The sequence below is a fragment of the Empidonax traillii genome, unplaced genomic scaffold (genome assembly GCF_003031625.1).
Source record: "Empidonax traillii isolate 1590-97213 ecotype Southwest subspecies unplaced genomic scaffold, ASM303162v1 scaffold882:size376633, whole genome shotgun sequence".
Lineage (NCBI taxonomy): Eukaryota > Metazoa > Chordata > Aves > Passeriformes > Tyrannidae > Empidonax > Empidonax traillii.
Genome location: NW_020956075.1, coordinates 52,964 through 65,611, shown reverse-complemented (window position 1 = coordinate 65,611; position 12,648 = coordinate 52,964). Strand labels below are relative to the sequence as shown.

At 42.8% G+C, this 12,648-nt stretch overlaps 1 protein-coding gene across 1 annotated transcript in view; it reads right to left on the bottom strand.

Moving 5' to 3' along the window:
- EIF2AK3 (eukaryotic translation initiation factor 2 alpha kinase 3) overlaps positions 1 to 12,648 on the bottom strand; it is a 41,956-nt gene that overhangs the window by 21,552 nt on the left and 7,756 nt on the right. Inside the window, exon 2 of the mRNA XM_027902497.1 lies at positions 9,712 to 9,717. The gene's annotated coding sequence lies outside the window, so the exon portion shown is untranslated. The remainder of the gene's footprint in view (positions 1 to 9,711; positions 9,718 to 12,648) is intronic.

Below are 12,648 nucleotides of genomic sequence, written 5' to 3'. Positions count from 1 at the left end.
TCCATTACAGTGAGATTTTCAAGGAGATCCTGGTTCGGAAGTATGAGTCATTGTCAGTGAGTACTAAGGGACTTATTAAGAAACTCATTATCAGCATGATGGACCATAACTAATACTGTGGAGCCACACTGGCTGTGCCCATCAGGAACAGTGAGAAAGTGTAATCCACATAATCTTAGCTATTGAGGATGTGGATTAACATGGAAGATTTTAATGCTTTTTTCAGAACCTCTGTCCATTTGGGCAGTATCCTACAATGTAATTACATTAGATTCAGATACTTTAAACATTAGGATTTAAAGGCTACTTCTGGTACCCATATATTAGTCACTTCAAACAAAATATTCCTACTCAGACTCCAAGGCACATATTTGTATTACAAAGGATACAAAAGCTGCAGAAGGTTTCTGGTTTCTTGGAACCACTGCGAGGATCTTGAACCACATCTTCTGCATGATTCAAATTCTAACATGAGACTTTTTATTCCTCTAACTGGGTCACAGATGAGCAAACAGCATTAAGCAAAGTTGGGATTCACCTAAACAGGCAGGGAACCGCAGATGTTGTAAATGTGTGCATGTCATGACTAATATCTCCCCTTACACTGTTTGACACACCTCATTCACAGAGAAAATTCAGGTGAGCTACCCGACAATGCTAGTGACTTTTAAGATCCCCAAAGGATTCAACACCCCTACTTCTGACTTTGAAAAGCCTCACGATGACTGACAATTAAAATATAAACTCCTCTCAGGAGTACAATGTGTAATTGAAGTGATGATAAAAACAAATCCCTGAGAGTACGTTGTGAAGCTCTTTACAAAGCAAAACGAGGTGTGTTTTTTCCCTCCCAGATATTTACCTTATGGCAAAAAAAAGCCAAGTATCCTGGAAGAGACACTGAATGAGATATTTGTGATATACAACAAATGTTGCATTAAGGCCAACCATTGGAGAGGAGAAATAAACATACACAGCTCTATATATATACACAGAAATAAATAAAAAAAAAAAAAAAGGAAAAATTCCTGGGGCAGGGAGGGGTCATTTGTAAAAATCACCTGATCAGTGGGGAAAAAGAGCAAACAAATAAGGTTTACATAAGCATTCACATTCAGGAGCTGCCTTGTGATCCTGAGAAACAAAAGGCATGTAGATTTTGGAAAAAAACCCTTTCAAAAACAAAAGATGCCAGTGCCAAAGTTGCTGCTGCAACCATGGTGGAGTACCTCGTTAAAACATTCATCACAGAAGAGTAACGTCACAAAATGTTTTTCTAATACATTCTTTCAAAAATGCGTGATAATTCTGGTGTCAACTCTTGGCCTGTGCAGCTGTCACCTTGCATTAATAAACCCTCTGTAAGGTTTTCTTCCTGCATGTGATCCATACACCTGAGAGCAGCTTGGAGGCTCGTGCTCACCTTCAGCAATATGAGATATCCCGCTCCAAGGGCTGCAGACCATCCCATCAGTTTGGGAAGAGAGGAGGCAGTGGTGTAAACCGCCCAGGAATTGCTGTTGAGCAAGGAAGGCTCTCAGTGGGCAACTGTGGGCTCTGGGGACAGTGTGACACACGTCACCGTAAGCCTTTCCCTTGTCCCAAAGCTTTTGCTCCAGGATCCTGACTATGACATTTTCCACTAGCAAACAACACAGACACTTTGGCCATTTCTAGGAATACGAGCCCAAACCCTCAGCCCACGTGAAGATCACTCAGCAACACACACTTGTAATGCTCCCAAGATACGGATCAAATCAGATCATGCCTTCAGAACTTCCCTGGCAGTGGGTCACTGCCTGCTCAGCCATTACAGCCTCGGTTCCCATAAGCTGTGGAGGACAGATGACACCCTGTGGTCAGCCCTGCCATCACCTGCCCGTGCTCCCAGCCTCGAGGGCATCTGTGGGAGCAGCACGTCCTGCGTGACATTGGGAAGGAAAGGCTGAGAAAAGACGCAACTGCTGTGGGCGAACACATCGGGAAAGGGAGCACAGGCAGCAGGAAGAGCTGTTGCAGAGAAGGACGATGCCAGGGCAGGAGCAGATGGGGTTAAACTGACCGTGAGTAAGTGCAAGCCAGACATTTGGGTTACTATCACAAATGCGGTATTTCACTACAGAAACAGAACAGGGGGAAAAAAATCACCTTCTTTTAATATTCCTCTATCTGTAAGAGGGATTACATGACACAGTGCTGACAAGGGACTGCACCTGATAACCACAAAGGTCTCCTTTTACCAAAATAACTTTATTTGGAGAATGGGAAAGGTATGCAAATGTGCCACTTGCAGGTGCCCACATCCACGTGTAACAAAAGCCATTTGTGGCCACTTGTGGTGACATCTGGTTTTCAAAAGATTAGTTCAGCCAGAGGCTTTGGAAGGACATTAATAATAACATCAACTCCTATTCAAATTATGCAGCTCATTCTCTGGTAGATCAGAAGCAGCAAAGGGACTTTCCTTGAAAGTACTAGCAACTAGCATCGGCATGCAGCTCAGGTAAAGGAATGACATCACCCTGTATCTCAAAAGCATTACCTCATCTCCTAATCCAAGGAGTGAGTCACCCAGGCAGTCAGCTGCAAATCTCTTGGCACAGAAAATGTAGGTTACCACGATGCACTTACACATTCCTCTGATCTGTCAATGTAAATAGCTATTTGTTCAGCTTCACCGGTCAGCAATACGGCACATAATTGTTAAGTGGCTTGTCTTTCAGAAGTAACACTTAAAAAAAAAATAAAAAAATCCCACATTAACTATCGAGCCCTAAATGAGACGCTGCTCTTTTTGCTCATTAAAGAGTTTGAAGCCCAAGTTCTCCATTGGCTCTGCGCGGGGCTCTGCAGCCCTATCAGCGGCGCGGGCTGCGCAATCTCCAGGCCGACGGGTGAGGTAATGCAGTTTCTAAAAAGCCCTCACCAAAAAAAAAAAAAAAAAGCGAAAAGGCACTAACGATCCGAAATGGCATTCGCTACCAGGGAATTTGCTGTCTAGACTCTTTACTGGAAAGGAGGGCACCGTGCAGGTGCCGCGGCAGGTTGATGGGCGCGGGGAGCCGATGATTTATGGGGGGGGGGGAAAGGGAAACAGAGAGAGAAAGGGAAAAAAAAAAAAGTGTAAACAGAGATCAAAACGAGCTGAAGTACTAGAGCTTCCAGGAGCGGCTTAACAGCAAGCGTGACATTCTACCCCATTCCCAACACTCTTTATCATCTAAAGCAGAAATCAAGCCTGCTCACGTGCAGACACATCTGAGCCAAGTCTGGTGCCAAAACAGTCAATATTATTGTTTACAGATGGGCTGGACTGTCTAATAACTCCAAGGAAACAACTAAGCACAAGCAAAATATTTTCTTTAGAATAGGAAGCATTATCTTATGCCTTTATTTTTTTTTCTCACACTTCAGGTTGTAGTTTTCAAATCTCGCTGTTACTATAAACTGTGAGAGCTTCATTCCAGCTCCTAATTAACTAAAGACTAACCTATATGATCTTAAATGATAAGGGCGCCAATTTTTCTCCTCTCTATGATTATCCCTACAATAGGATCACTGTAACAAACAGGATCAAAGCCAACACAAAGCATGCTCTTAAGAAAGCCACTTCTCACTGAGAACTGCGTCTTTTAAGCCTCCTTAAAATTAATCTAGGCAACACATTAAAAGTCACATATGGCAGCTTCATTCTAAAGGGTAGAAACAAGAGTCTGCACAAACAAATCTGGGGAAAAGAAAGCCACCTTGTATGTCCCACATTAAAAAACAAACAAATAAAAAAATCCAAGCCCATAGACAGACAGTAATGCAGGTATTCTTACAATAAATGTTTACAAATTTTTCAGGTTAGAGAAGATATATATACACACACACACACATTTTTTTGAGATGTCCCTAGTTCAGGCTGGTCCAGAACTGATTTATTATCTGTTCTTTCTTGCTTAGCATGCAGGGACATTATCTGCACAGATCCACTGGTTTATGACTTCCTTTCAACAGAAGAGGTAATTTCTCCTCTTCACCTTAGATTTCAGGATGCTGATTTGCCAGTTTTCCCTCCAGATACCTGGAGGAATCCTGAAGCACAGGGCACTACAGGGGTGACATTGAGGTATTATGACCACCCAAACCGTAATGAAACAGCAGCACACCGGGGTGAAGGGGCCAGCTGGAGTGTTCAAACTTCGCAAGGCCCACAACATCCCCACTTCCATAAGAAGAGAACAAAGACCCAGGCACTAATACAATACTCTGAAAAACAAAGGCTGTTGAGTTAAGCTATTGCACTGCCTCAAGCACTGGTAAAAGAGCAAAGTATTCTTCAGAGCATACAGTGCTGTTTAACCAGCCAAGGAAGAAGAAAATTGACTGCAAAGGGGAGTCCACGATTTACATCAGTGGAACAACCTTCTGAGACGTGTTCAAGGGCAACAAAGAAGCTGAAGCAGGAAATACCAACAGACAGGTGGTTGTTTGTCTAGAAAAATCTTTCCTTCTGAGTGGCATTACTTCTGATCTCAGCACTACACTTGTTTACAAAGCGCATACCCGTTCCTGACCACCTCCTGTGTCTGTTAAGCAAAGCACATGCCCGGACTGGCTTCAAGACCTGGACCGTGAGAAAGGCTGCACCTGGAGGTCAGATAAATCAGCATTTTATTGAGCTGTTTATGAGGCAGGATCAGGTGGCCTTCCTCCTCTGAACAGGTAAGAGCCAGCCTGTGCCAGAGCGGCACATCAGAGGAGCCACGGAAATAAGGTTTTGTCTCAGATGGGGTGTGACAGACTGAAAGAGCACACACACACACACCAGCTCTGCACAGCAACAGCGAGAAGAAGAGGTGTGTCTCAAACCTCAGGTTGATTTTTTACCTGGGTGCACAGCTCACCCAGCAACAGCTCACAGCATCTGTCTACTGGCCAAACCTGGTCCCCAGCTCCTGCTACATTAAGATCCTTAGGACAAAAGTTCAGATCTATTACAGTCCTTCTTTGCTTCCACCATCCCCCCCACTCCACAAGCTTGTAGTTTCAATTTCATTTTTCATGAACATATGAGAAAAAGTCATAAATGCAACTTCCACCGCTCTGTACTTTGTGTACGATGAGCACATGAAGTGTTGCTGTAACCCTGTGCCTGGATAAGTACTGGAGATCTCATTTCAAAACTCCTTTTTTTCTCTGTCCTCAGAACATCCTTCCAACAACTTTAATAAATGATAGGGGTTGGCATCTCTGTCATGATTCTACGCTTCAGATCTTAAAATCCGATCAGTTGTAAGCACCAGGGTCCCGGCAAAACTCTCTCTTACACCAATAGTGTATAAAACAACAGATGACAGCAGCACAGTAGAGAATTATACTCTCCAACATCAGGGGCACAGTATCTTGTTCAGCTCGAGTTTGCCCTTAAAAGAATTACTCCTACTCTGTCCTCTGCCCTCCCTTGAAGAGCCAGGCAGGGAGCTGGAGGAACCACAGTGTGTTAACCAGACCACCCCAGCTTCAAAAGAGATCATGAACTCAATACTGTTTGCTGTGCAATCAAACAGACCCTCCTTCTGAAGACAAGCAAACTGAAATACCACTGTTACTTTAATCATAGTCAAACAAGACTTGGGGCTTTGACTACAGAGATGCCAGCCTGCTCTGCTGCCATGGTAACAGACTTTTAAAAACTGTTCTCCTTAATAATAATAAAAAATCCAACTGCACGGTGCTTTAAGAAAGACTTTATTTTGACATTGTTCCATCCCCCTCTTTTTCATGGCAAGTTTTATTAGTAAGACTGTAAGTCTCCTGAAACTTAAGAGCAGTGATTTCTGAGGCAAACTGGTGCTGCTGCTACAGAGCCCATCACTGAGCTCCTAGAAACTAACAGCACATAAGGGAGTAGATCAGTGAGGGAAACGAAAATTCCTCAAAGCCTTGCCTCTCCAGAGAGAGGACCTACACAGAAGTTCATCAGCCACTATGGCAAAATTGGTATTTGTACTGGGTTTGCATGGTAAAGTTTTGGTAGTGGGGAAGGGGCTACAGGGCTGGGAGGGACCCCACAGTGGAGCAGGGGAAGAACATGAGGAGTCCTGCCATGAGGAGGAAGATTTGGTTTTATTTCTCTCTATCCTACTCTGGTTTGATTGGTAATAAAACTAAATTTCCCAAGTCTTTTTTTGCCCTTGACAGCAACTGGTAAGTGATCTCTCCCTGCCCTTGCCAAGCTTTTCAATACATTTTCTCTGCCCTGTCCAGCTGAGGAGGGGAGTGACAAAGCAGCTTTGGTGGGCACCTGGTGTCCAGCCAGAGTCAATCCACCACAGTCCTCCTCCAGCACTGGGATGTTTTAACTCTACCCCCCCCAAAGCTCTCCTGTAGACCATCTGGACTCCTATAGCACCACTGAGAGCCAAGCAAGATGCTGCTCCTCAGAGACACGGAGCATGGGCAATAGGAGAAGCTCATGGCACTGCAGGGGTCCAGGATTCAAGCTGAGCTCTGCTGGACCTTGTGGGTTTCTTCCCCTGGCCCTGCCTGGACAGGATGGTGTTTCAGATAAGGACACAGAGTCCGGGTGTCTTGAAAAATTAAGTCAAAGGGCAACTTCAGTAGGAAGAGGGCCTGATAGGAGGAAGACAGAACACAGAAAATCATAGTCTCCTCTTTCAAGGATGCAAAGAAAGTGGAGTGAACAAAACATGCAGCGAGTCTGACAGAAAGATTAATTGTTACCTCCTTATGGAGCACACAGTCCAGGAGAAATTCGGAAATGAGATGTCAGTGGATGCGCTGCTGGAGGAATGATTTGCTGAAGTGTCTAAAACGTTTAGCCCTTGAAACAGGCACTTCTATATACTGATAAAGATACAGGCTGAAAGTTAAAAAAGGCTTCAGAGCACAGTAAATTACTCCGTTGTGTACTAGGCAGCTGAATTCTCATTAAGTTATCCCTTACCTGAAACAGGTATTTGTCTACAGATTACTAGATCCATTTTTATATCTGTAAACACCAGAACTGCTCAACATGCAGTGTGCTGTAGGCAATTAAATTATGAGCTCTCTCCCTGCCCTTATCTCAGCCCAGTAGGTGAAAGGGCCAGAGCACAAGACTTGCAACAACCGGCTGAGGGAGCTGAAGTTATTTAGCCTGGGAAAAAAAGGAGGCTCAGGGAAGACCTCATTGCTTTCTAAAGCTACCTGAAAGGAGGTTGTAGCCAGGTGGGTCAGACTCTTTTCCCACTAAACAACCAGTAGGACAAGAGGAGAAGGCCTCAAGCTGTACCAGGAGAGATTTAGTTGGCTATAAGGAAAATTTTCTTTAATGAAAGGGTGATCAAGCAGTAGAACAGACTGCTCCAGGGCAGCGGTGGAGCCACCACGCCTGGAGGGATTTAAAAGACATGTAGAAATGGCACTTGGGGATGTGGTTTAGTGGTGGCCTTTACAATGCTGGGTTAAAGGCTGGACTCTGATCTTAGAGGTCATTAAAGACAACCAAACAACAGGGACTGTGCTGATGATAAACATCCTTTCCAATATTTGCATGATTTTGACTGTGTCTGTGAGTACAAAATGAAAGTCAGCTGTAAACATTAGCCCAGAGTGACCCAGAGAAACTTTCCTGGCTTTGTTCAAGGCAGAGCATCACTAGTGAGGATCGGAGTTGAGAGCTCTGGTATCACACAGGCCACAAAATCCTGTTCTGTGGCTGCCCATGTGTCTCGTAACCGAAGTTGTCGTGCCCCCAAACATCCTCAAAGTGCAGTGAAAGGACACATGCTAGCACTTCATCAGGGCTTTATCAGTGCTAACTACAACCAGTGTCAGCAGGGCAGCCACCGACCTGCAGCCTCAGGAAGCCTTTTGGTTTTTTAATTGAACAAAACATCGAGTTAAGATGACTGAAGATGTGCAGTGTCGATAAATACACAAAACCACTTGTCTAAGCAATGGCCCTACTTGTCATCTCAACAAAAAAACACGGTACTGCATCATAGTAACGATCATACAGCTCAGGCATCCATCAGCAATTCCCATTCTCTTCAAGGAAGTTTACCACTTCCCACTAAGAGTTGGTTGCGTTTCCTAGAATAGCACAACTTCCAGCTATCAGAGTACTTTAAAACAATTAATCTCGTGTTGATGACATCATCAGAAGTTTACTTCCAGGAGAATTATAATTTAAATGTTTTAGTTTCACCAAGAAGGCAGCAAAAACCTGTCCTCGGAAATCCACAGGTGTCTCTAGTGAAGTTTCCCAAGCCTGTCACCTCTTCATGCCCACGCACACTGTGTGTGTTTCCAGCAACAGAACTGAAAGGAATCGCTTGTTCCACCAGGAATCCCGACACATCCATGTAGTTACAGAGCAGTCACATCCATTCTCTTCCTGCAAAACACAGGCTCCACGCCCCTGATAGCCCTAATAAGCCTTCTCTGCCTCAATTGCAATTAGAATTTATCTTGCTTTGAAGTACGATTCTGGACACTCGCTTCTTATTCATTATGAGCTTTTCCAGGACCGTTTAAGACACTAATCTCTCTCTCTCTCTTTCTTCCCGCAGGCAACACAGATCACATTTCCTTGCCCTGCAGAGGAACGGAGATGGCAGCTGATAACCTGTCACGGGATCTCTCAGTACACAATTTTTTTCAGTTCTGAGTGGGTCATCCCCAACCCTCAACAACAAAACTGCTGTAATCAATCCCCGTGTCTTGTATTTCACTTAGTACAGTTTAATTTCACTTCTATTACAGAAAACCTGTACTGTTTGAGAACTAGATGATGTCCCAGCTTTCCTCTAGAGGAATGATACCTTCAGCTGTCAAAGCATCTGGTGGTCTCAGTAGTACCCAAAAATAAGGGCCAGCTACAGGACACTAGAATGCTCTTTAACACTCTTGGACAACTAAAATTATACTGCCTGCTTGAACAGAGTGGCAATTCAAGGCTTTACACCTGGTCACAGCATACTACAGCTGGAAAGTAATTTTAGAGCATTAATAGATTTTTTTTTTTTAAATTCTTCCCTGTGAGTAAAACTGTCCTTTAAAAACTTGTACACACTCAAACACTTCAGAGAACCAACCTGCCGTTCTCTGTATATGAAAGTCTGACCCCACTGCACAGCATCTGCTCCTGTGAGAAACCTGTACGGTGCACAAAGACTCTTCCAAGGAGACTGCTTCTGTTGCTGGTGTGTCCCAGGCCAGATGCTTTTAAGATGCACAGATACATTAAAAGTTAAAATTAACAACAGCAAGCTAGACAGAACCATTCATTTTTAAGCAGAATTCAGAGAGAAAGCCATTTTCTCAGAATGTTTGTGTAGTTTGAGACAAACCTCCTTTTTGTTTGTCCAGTGAGTGCTAGCAGAGTCAGAATAGTTTTGTGCAGGACTAATATAAATTCCTAATATTCAGCACTGCATTTAACAGATGCTGTAATAACCTTTTAAGTGAAAACACTCAAGTCTGACTGACAGCCATAAGTGTTCCCCACCCATACCCAAGACAAACATATCTCAGCTTTTCCTTGGATGATATTTACAGGCAGTGACTCAACCGAAAAACAACTATAGTAAAAAGCTGTGAACCAAACAAAAACCTAATTTTTATTCACACTAATAAAATGCTGCTGCAGGGGTGCCCTAAGTGGTGGGTGAGACTTTCCTAATTTTTTCAAAGTTAAATTATTTACCCTCCCCAAACCTCTGGGAGGGCACATAAAAGAAATCACAATTCAAGCTCCTCAGAGGGCGTTTTCACCTCTTGTCTTGCCCTGACCCTTTCCAGTGTGGATTTTGTGTCTTCTTCTATTCCAAAGTGTAAGAGGTCGAAGGATGAGAATTGTTGAGTTTCTTCCTGTGTTCCCAAAGCAACCTAAGGCAGACTTTGGCTCTTCTCTGGCTTGATTGGTTACAGAGATTGCCTTGAAAAGTGCAGAAAAGTGCAGGCAGTCAGTACCTCAAAGTCAGTCCCAGGTGACAGGACACTTCACAGCAGAATTTAGTATTTCTTTTGGGGAACCATATCACTGAAAATTGGGAATGGTTTGTGATGCTGATAAAGGGAAGGAAAAAGAAAACTCCCCAAAAAGAAGACACATTCATAGTGTACATTAAATCTAGGCACAACTGGACTTTTCTGAGATTTCAAAACCCTTTTCCAACTCACTGCTCGCAGCATCAGTTTGTCTTCTCCAAAGGGCAAAAAAGAAACAAATTGCTGAAGGTATCTATGGGTTCACTTTGCCTACAATGCAAAGAGGTTTCAGATGACTTCAATATAAAACTTCTTTGCATCTCCACATTTCTCTGGAGAAAAAATGTGATTCTATGAAAACACGCCACTTTTATGTCCAAAAAAGATGACAAAGATGCCTCAGTTTGTACAAGAATTGATTTTATGTGTCTATTGTTATATAAAAATTAAGATATATATGCACACAGTGCAATTCTAAGGTCATAACAGTTTTTACAGGCATAAAGTTGTTGACAGATCTGGTGACATGGCATAACAATTATTCCATTTTTCCAGGATACAGTGGCATGTTTACTCTGACTGCTATAAATGTGAGCCTTGTGGGCTGAAACTGATTTTGTCCCATGATCCTCAATGTCTCAAATAAGGAAATAAGATGCTTACTTAGGGATTAGTCTCTAACAGCCCAACCCCGAGACAAGGCTGTTACTTTTATCAATTCCATCCCAGCACAGCCTCTGCCCAGGGCACTGAAACAACTTCGAGCTCCTGTAGCTCTTCTGACAGCACAGGGAGAAGTGGTGTCACCTTCCTGAAAGTGTTTTTAAGCTGTTAGTCTCGCATCATCACCACCCAGTATCCAGATAGGCTCCCCTTTCTCATCAAACACCAGCCACCAGCTCTTACACAGGAGTATCTCCACCATCCACCCAACCCACAGGAGGGTTTTTTCCCAGACTCCATCTCTTCTCCAGCTTCCCACTGTCCCACCAGCCATGCCAGCCACTGCTGGCCAGTCATTTTAATATACAGGCAAGTTCACACTTGCTTTTCTCTCGTTTAATAGATCCTTTAAAAGACAGAAACCCATTAAGGAATGTAGTATAAAGCTGTGAAGGTAAGAGAATGCACCATCCTTACTAGCAAATGCCAACAGTCTCATGATGTGCTGTGGACTGTTCCCACTGCTTAAGAGGCAGTTCTCCATGTTCACTATGATTGAGCATCATTATTTCAACAGGCTGATTCTCCCAGCAGTATTCTAAGTATAGCCAATGTAGGTATTAATTACAAACCTAAATTTTAAAGAGTAAAGTGTTTCCATGAAAAGTAAGCTCTCTTTTAGAAAAGCTGTGATTCAGTGACTTTTCTCTGCATCAAGCAAACTTTACATGCAAGTAATAAGAAAACTTGGAGCTGTAACCATACAGAGAAGGGGTTTTTCCCATTTTAACTCAGTGGACTGGGAAACAGAGTTTTTTAATTCCTATGCACAAGACTGAAATGCAGAGTCATAACTTTTCAGCATTGGCAACCTGACCATGAATTGTTTATGTTGGAGCTTAGAGCCAAGGAAAGAATTTTAGCGTTTCAGTTACCCAGACACACAATTAGTACTTCAGCAGCCTTTCCTTTCTAATTGATCTGTTCACATGACAAACGATGAACATCTCACTTGTCAGTGTCTTAAGCAGTAGTTTCAAGATCTGAAGCGTCTGACAGAGCTGCTGGGAACACTTGAAATTTCACTGCCTCACTTTGCTAATTAACACACGAGCCCCAGACAGCCAGGTTGACATTTTACAGGCAAAGCAAGTAACTACAGTTCTACTAAACACTGCAAGTTTGAAGATCTTAATGTCTATTCTTAAAAAGCACTTGGAAATTAAATTCATGCTTTTGCCCCACAACCTTGAACTACAGTTCTACTCTCACTCAAGATAGTTAAAAAAACTCCCATCAAAACAATGAAGACAGAGCAGCACACGCTTTGCTCGCTCTGAAAGAACACAAATCCTTATCACTGCGAGTGTAATGCAAAAAGAGTTTCTCATCTGCCATTTCTTGCAAGAAGATGTAGGTTAACAGCTTACATAATAATACTGTTTTATGATGAATTATTTGTGGTTGCTAGCACAGAAGCCTTTGTTACCTCAAAAATGTTGGACCAGGAAGAAAAAGCTTCAATACTTGGTTGGAGAGAGTAAAACTTAACATGCCACATGCCCAAATCAGAGAGGAAATACCATCGAGCGGGGAGATGAGAGACTCTGAAACTTCAATAAATTTAGTATTTTGACCTAAACCAGAATTTTCCCAACTATTTTAATGAGGTAAATTACTCAAGTGATTCTATATTCACTGCCTGAAGTCCTTCAGCTGATACTGACAACAGATGAAACATTTAAATATTTAAGAGTAGTTTATTCAGAGTATTCATTACTTTTGTTTCTTGTTAAATTCTGTCTTAACAGCATTTGTTTACATGACAGTAAGTCTAAAAAGGCCCATATTCATAATGCTTAACAGCTTCTAAAAGGCCAAAATGAAGTTTTATTTCCAAAATTAGTTCTCTGATAGGCTCTGCATCTTAACTGCCAAAATCCATCAGTGTCTTCAGCCACAGCTGTAGAAGAGAAACAATCTGAAAGGTTATCTGAAAGA